Genomic DNA, 6,710 nt, shown 5'->3' on the forward strand with positions numbered 1-6,710 from the left:
CCCAGGGTTCTTTGTCCTACCTCCAAGAAAATTAATGAGCGTGGACACCAGGGTGGGGTTGGAGCAAATGTTTCATATGAGAAAGAAGAAAGCGCTCCAAAGTGGAGAGGGACATCCGAGTGGATTGTCAGATTACAGCTGAATACAACGCTTGAGCTTTGACAGAGGACGTGGCCATGCTGACGTCTTGCTTTTGGAAATTAATACAATTCAGGGACCTCAAAGTGGTCCGGGAGCAACTCGGACGCTCCTAGTTCACTTTCTTTATCCACGTACAAAATGACTGCCCCTCCCAGGGTCTTAAATGACCTGGCCTGACGCAAATAGATTGATGTGAAGGGAATATATCTTTCTGATCTTTGCACTGGGCTCTAAAAATAACCAGCAAAGGAGCCCAGGCCTGACGCCTACTCCCTGCCTCCTCCAGAAGCGCTCTTTTTTCTGTCTCAGGAGTTGCCGGAACAGACAGTCTTTGGCAAGTTCTGACTTTAGTTTTTTTCCTACTTTGAGGTTTGCTACTCCTTTGCCAAGTTCTTCTAAGCACATACCGAGTGCCACAGAAATTCTGCATTTGAACAGAGCAGCCCAAATCCACAGTTCTGTCCAAAGCTGTTAATGAATCCAAGGGCTTTCTTTTTTGCTCACATGTACTCTTCAGCCTGGGATACCGCTGTCCCCTCGTAGCGTCCTGAGTTCTGCCATCATCTGTGTGTTCAACAGGCTGAGCACCTTGTGTGTGCTCCATTGCTACGATCCCTGCCTTCATGGAGCTTAGATTTTTCAAGGGGAAACAGACATGAAACAGTCATGTGATGAATGCAAGAAGCAAAGGGCAGGACCATGAGAGAAGGATGTTGCGGGTGTGGCAGGAAAGCCTCTCCAAGCCCATTTAGACTGTGATTTGAAGGAAATAAAAAAAGGCGCGACTGCGGGCGGATCAGGGCCAGAGCCTTGAGGCGGGAAAGAGCTTGGCAGGTACAGCAGGAAGATCCACCTGGTGGGAGAGGAGGGCCGTGGGGGAGGGGGTGAGGTAGTGAGCAGGGTGGAGGTGGGAGGGCCAGGCCAAGGCCAGATCCTACATGCAAGGATCTGGGAAATAAGTATGGATTTCAGCCAAAGTGAAATAAATAGTAAGCCATTGGAAGTTTTCTTTTTAACTTTATTAAGATATAATTTACATACTGTCAGATTATCCTGTTTTAAGCGTACAATGCAATTTTTTAAAGTAAATATACGGTGATATTCCAGCATTACCATTATCTAGTTTTAGGATATTTTTTAATCACCTCAAAGAGTTCTATTGTTATTTAGAAACAGGATCTCATTCTGTTGCTCAGGCTGGAGTACAGTGGCACAGTCATAGCTCACTGCAGCCTCGACCTCTTGGGCTCAAGCAGTCCTCCCAGCTCAGCCTCCTGAGTAACTGGGACTGCAGGTGTGCACCACCACACCTGGCTTTTTTTTTTCTTTTTGGAGACAGAGTCTTACTCTGTCACCTAGGCTGGAGTGCAGATTGCAATGGCCCGATCTTGGCTCTCTGCAACCTCAGCCTCCTGGGTTCAAGCGATTCTCCTGCCTCAGCCTCCTGAGTAGCTGGGCCACCACGCCTGGCTAATATTTTGTATTTCAGTAGAGATGGGGTTTCACCAAGTTGGCCAGCATGGTCTCAATCTCCTGACCTTGTGATCTGCCCACTGAGGCCTCCCATAGTGCTGGAATTACAGGCGTGAGCCACCACACCAGGCCAATTCTGTTTACATATTAGATGTCTGGAAAAGGCAAATCTGGAGAGAGAGAAACCCAATTAGTGGTAGCCTGGAGCTGGGGGTAGCATCAGAGAGGGACTGCAAACTGGACTGGAAATTTCAAGCGAGATGAAGAGGAGAGCTTTGTGGACTCCTCTGTGGGCACTGTGTCCATGCACTGGCCTCTGATAGCTTATAGACCCAAAGCTGGCCCGCTTTTGAATTTAAACTTTGTGAAGACACCCCTTCCGCTGCTGTTTAACTTCTTCATGCATTTAGCAGACTCTGGCTGAGAGCCCTGAGCTCCAACAAGGCACGTAACAGACACCTTTGTATTTCCTTCCCCAATCTTGAACATGAACGACATTGATGCATTGGTATGAATTTATCAAGTGAGGGGAAAAATAAAATGCTTAAGTGGTGTACCCCGTCTTCCTCGCTCATAAGATGTATTGCTTGTTTGATCACAATTGTTTCTTTCTTTCCTTCCTTCCTTCCTTCCTTCCTTCTTTCTTTCTTTCTTCTTTCTTTCTTTCTTTTTCTTTCTTTTTTAAATAGAGTCTTGCTCTGCCTCCCAGGCTGGATTGCAGTGACACAATCTGAGCTCACTGCAACCTCCGCTCTGTGGGTTCAAGTAAGTATCCCTGTCTCAGCCTCCGGAGTAGCTGGGATTACAAGTGCCCGCCACCATTCCTGGCTAATTTTTGTATTTTTAATAGCGACAGGGTTTCATCATGTTGGCCAGGCTGGTCTTGAACTCCTGACCTCAGGTGATTTACCCACCTTGGCCTCTCAAAGTGCTGGGATTACAGGCGTGAGCCACCGTGCCCAGCCCACAGTTGTTTCTTAATGTCTGTCCCCTTTCAGTGCCACCTCTGTGGGGTGCAGAGACCGTGTCTGCTTTCACTGCTGTGTCCTGAGAACTGTGAATAGTGTCTGGCACACAGTAGGTGCCCCACGGACATTTCGTGAATACAAGGAAGGAACTCGTGCCTGCTTTTGTTCTCAGCGGCACCCCTCACACCTACAGCAAAGCTTGGCACACGGTTTCTCCATCCGTATTTATGGAATGAATGGATGGGGTAGTTGCCTGGGAGCAACATCATTTGCTAGTAAATAATAGGCGACTGATAAAATTCCAGGGGTGACGTGGACGCTGATCCCATGTCCCTCAGAAAACTCAACGCCAACAGCCCTGAGCCCATCTAAGTCTTGGACATTGTACGAGGGGCTTTACCTGCACCATGACATTGGGTTCTCTCAGGAATCCTAGAAGGTGGGTGTTGTTATGTTATCCACCATACGGACAAGGAGATGGAGGCACAGAGAGGGAAAGCCACTGGCCCAGGGTCACACAGTGGTAAGCTGAGGAGGTGGCTAGTTCTGAAGCACAAGCTCTCAGCCCCTCTGCGCTCCTGCCTAGAAGAAATTTATTTCTCAAATGGGGATTTGAGTTTGTTTTGGAGTCTGGAAAACCAAAATCTTTTTTTTTTGTTTTTGAGACGGAGTCTTGCTCTGTCACCAGGCTGGAGTGCAGTGGCGCAATCTCGGCTCACTGCAACCTCCGCCTCCCGGTTTCAAGCAATTTCACTGCCTCAGCCTCCTGAGTAGGTAGGATTACAGGCACGCACCACCATGCCCAGCTGATTTTTTTTTTGTATTTTAGTAGAGATGGGGTTTCACCATGTTGGCTGGGATGGTCTCAATCTCGTGACCTCGTGATCTGTCCGCCTTGGCCGCCCAAACTGCTGGGATTACAGGCATGAGCCACTGCACCCAGCCTTTTTTTTTTTTGAGACAGAGTTTCATGCTGTTGACCAGGCTGGAGTAAAGTGGCACATGATCCAGGCTTACTGCAACCTCCTCCTCCTGAGTTCAAGCGATTCTCTTGCCTCAGCCCCCCCAGTAGCTGGGACTACAAGCATGCACCACCACGCTGGGTAATTTTTGTATTTTTAGTAGAGATGGGGTTTCACCATGTTGGCCAGGCTGGTCTTGAACTCCTTGACCCCAAGTGATTCACCCGACTTGGCCTCCCAAAGTGTTAGGATTATAAGTGTTAGGATTTGAGCCACCGCACCTGGCCCCAAAGTCATTTTTATAAAACTCTTTTAGGAACTGTAAACCTGAAAGGATCAATTTCTTCTGTCCATGCAGTGTAGAGTGTCTGTTACAGAAAGTGCTGGGAGGCCATTTACAGCATCCCAGAACCTGGCTTCGAGGCCCTAAGGGACAGGAGATTCTATCATAGGCTCCATGTCTGGTAGGTGGCCCCCAGGTCCAGCTGGGTGCATTAGGGGTGCCCCTCATGTCACATGCACTTGCAGGGTGATGTGGGGGCTGCTGCCTGGGCAGACCAGACTCAACCATGCTCATAGCCCAAGGTTTCCTCCACTAGTGAAGACCCGGACGAAACATCTTCAGGGCCTCACTTTTCTTTTTCTTTATTTTTCTATTTAATTCAGCAAATGTTTTTAAAACACTTCTTCTTATTTATTTATTTTTGTGAGATGGAGTTTTGCCCGTTGCCCAGGCTGGAATGCAATGTCGAAATCTCGGCTTACTGCAGCCTCCATCTCCTGGGTTACAGTGATTCTCCTGCCTCAGCCTCCCAAGTAGCTGGTGTTACAGGCATGCACCACCACAGCTGGCTAATTTTGTATTTTTACTAGAGACAGAGTTTCTCCATGTTGGTCAGGCTGGTTTTGAACACCCAATCGCAGGTGATCCTCCTGCCTCGGTCTCCCAAAGTGCTGGGATTCCAGGATTGAGCCACCGTGCCCGGTCCTATGAGAGGGCATCTGAGCAGAGACTGGGACAAGGTAGAGTGTGAGTCGTGTGGATGTCAGGGGGAAAATATCCAGAAAGATAGGAGAGACTTGGAAGGAACATGAACTCTGTGTGGGCTGGATATATCTGTTGAGTAGGTAAATTCCTGGGGGGGTTTGGGCTATGGTTTGGCTGTGGCTTGCCACTGAGAAAGTTCTTTTTTTGCTTTTTTTTTTTTTTGAGGTGCAGTCTTGCTCTGTCGCCCAGGCTGGAGTGCAGTGGCATGATCTTGGTCCACTGCAATCTCTGCCTCCCAGCTGCAAGCAATTCTCCTATCTCAGTCTCCCAAGTAGCTGGGACTACAGGCATGAACCACCATTCCTGGCTAATTTTTGTATTTTTAGTGGAGATGGGGGTTTCACCATGTTAGCCAGGCTGGTCTTGAACTCCTGACCTCGAGTGATCCACCTGCCTTGGGAAGGTTCTTTTTAATTTTCGGTTTCACATTCGTCCTTTAAATAGAGGACCAGGCTGTGAGCCAGGCCATCAGGACAAGTCGTCTGCTTTCCCACAGGTGTGGGTGGGCTGCAGGGACCTTGTTGCTGGAACTAGAAATGGCTTCTTCAGGCAGGTGCTGTATTCGTTTCTGGGGCTGCTGTAGCAAGATACCATCAACAGGGTGGCTCAAACCACAGGAATTTATGGTCTCACCGTTCAGGAGTGCTGGCATGACAGGCGTGAGCCAAGGATTCCCTTGCCTTGAAAGTGACTCATGCTTAGCTTGCTTTCCTCCCTCCCTCCCTTCCTCCCTTTCTTTCCTTCTTTCTCGCTCTCTCTCTCCTTCCTTCCTTCCTTCCTTCTTTCCTTCCTTCCTTCTTAGGCAGAGTTTCGCTCTTGTTTCCCAGGCTGGAGTGCCATGGCGCAATCTCGACTCACCACAACCTCTGCCTCCCAGGTTCAAGCGATTCTCCTGCCTCAGCCTCCAGAGTAGCTGGGATTACAGGCATGCGCCACCATGCCCAGCTAGTTTTGTATTTTTAGTAGAGATGGGGTTTCTCCATGTTGGTCAGGCTGATCTCGAACTCCCGACCTCAGGTGACCCACCCGCCTCAGCCTCCGAAAGTGCTGGGATGACAGGTGTGAGCCACTGCGTCCGGCCCGCTCAGCTTCCTTCTCAGTCATTTCACCCTCTCCCTCGTTTGGTAACTGAAGCCTTCTGAAATGAACCAGTGTTAGGCTCCAGTGAGGACTCCATCCCCAGTTCAGGAAGCACAGAAGTGGGGCATATTCCCCTGGCGTTGCTGATGTGCAGCTGACTTCTCTCAAGGTTGTGGGCCTGTTTCGGAAAACTTTTGTTTGCAAGACAATGTGAAACATACCCTTAAAGCACACAGGAGGCCACGTGGATATTACATTCTGGCCCTTGGTTCCCCAAGAAAACAGCAGCCTCTAGAAAGCAAGTCAAATTGGTCAGCACAATCCAGGAACAGTCCTTGGGGTCTGATAACTTCAAGGGCGGTCATGGGAAGTCATTCAGAGGACTGAAGCAGAGGATCAGGTCAGGGTAGCCTACCTCCCAAAGGAAAGATGGAGAACCACTCCCCTGCTGCCCCCCTGGGCTGCTCAGCTGGGCACAGAAGCAGCCAGGGATATTTTAATTCAGATGCTCAAATTTGACTAAGTTGCCACATGAGGATGACCTGCAGTGATTTTCCACGTGGAGGCACAGCGGGATGATGCGTATAAACAGGTCTGCAGCCCCAGGACTGGGTTTTCAGCTGGCTTTTCTGCCCTGGAGTCTAATACATGCACCACAGACAGCAGTGGAGCCCATAATAAGGTTCCAGAAGGTTTTATTGCTAAATTCGTGTCAGAGCTCCAGGGAACACGTTCAGATATAGTCACACTGAGTCAGAGCTCGAGGGAAGAGCTGTAAGCGGGGAATGAGAGAAATGGTGACAAGGCAGCGGCCTCTTCTGGCAGCTTCCAGAGGAGTCCTCAGTTAATGCGGCATCACCACTTGAGGCAGGACGTAACGCTTACCTGGCACTTAGTATGTAACGGTCACTGATCCCAGTATTCTACAAAAACAATCCTCACAGCAGTGGAGGTAATTTTGACATAGGAGCTGGGTTTTTTTTTTTTTTGTTTTTTTTTTTTTTGAGATGGAGTCTTGCACTGTTGCCCAGGATGAAG

This window comes from Callithrix jacchus, chromosome 12, assembly GCF_049354715.1.
Source record: "Callithrix jacchus isolate 240 chromosome 12, calJac240_pri, whole genome shotgun sequence".
Classification (NCBI taxonomy): Eukaryota; Metazoa; Chordata; class Mammalia; order Primates; family Cebidae; genus Callithrix; species Callithrix jacchus.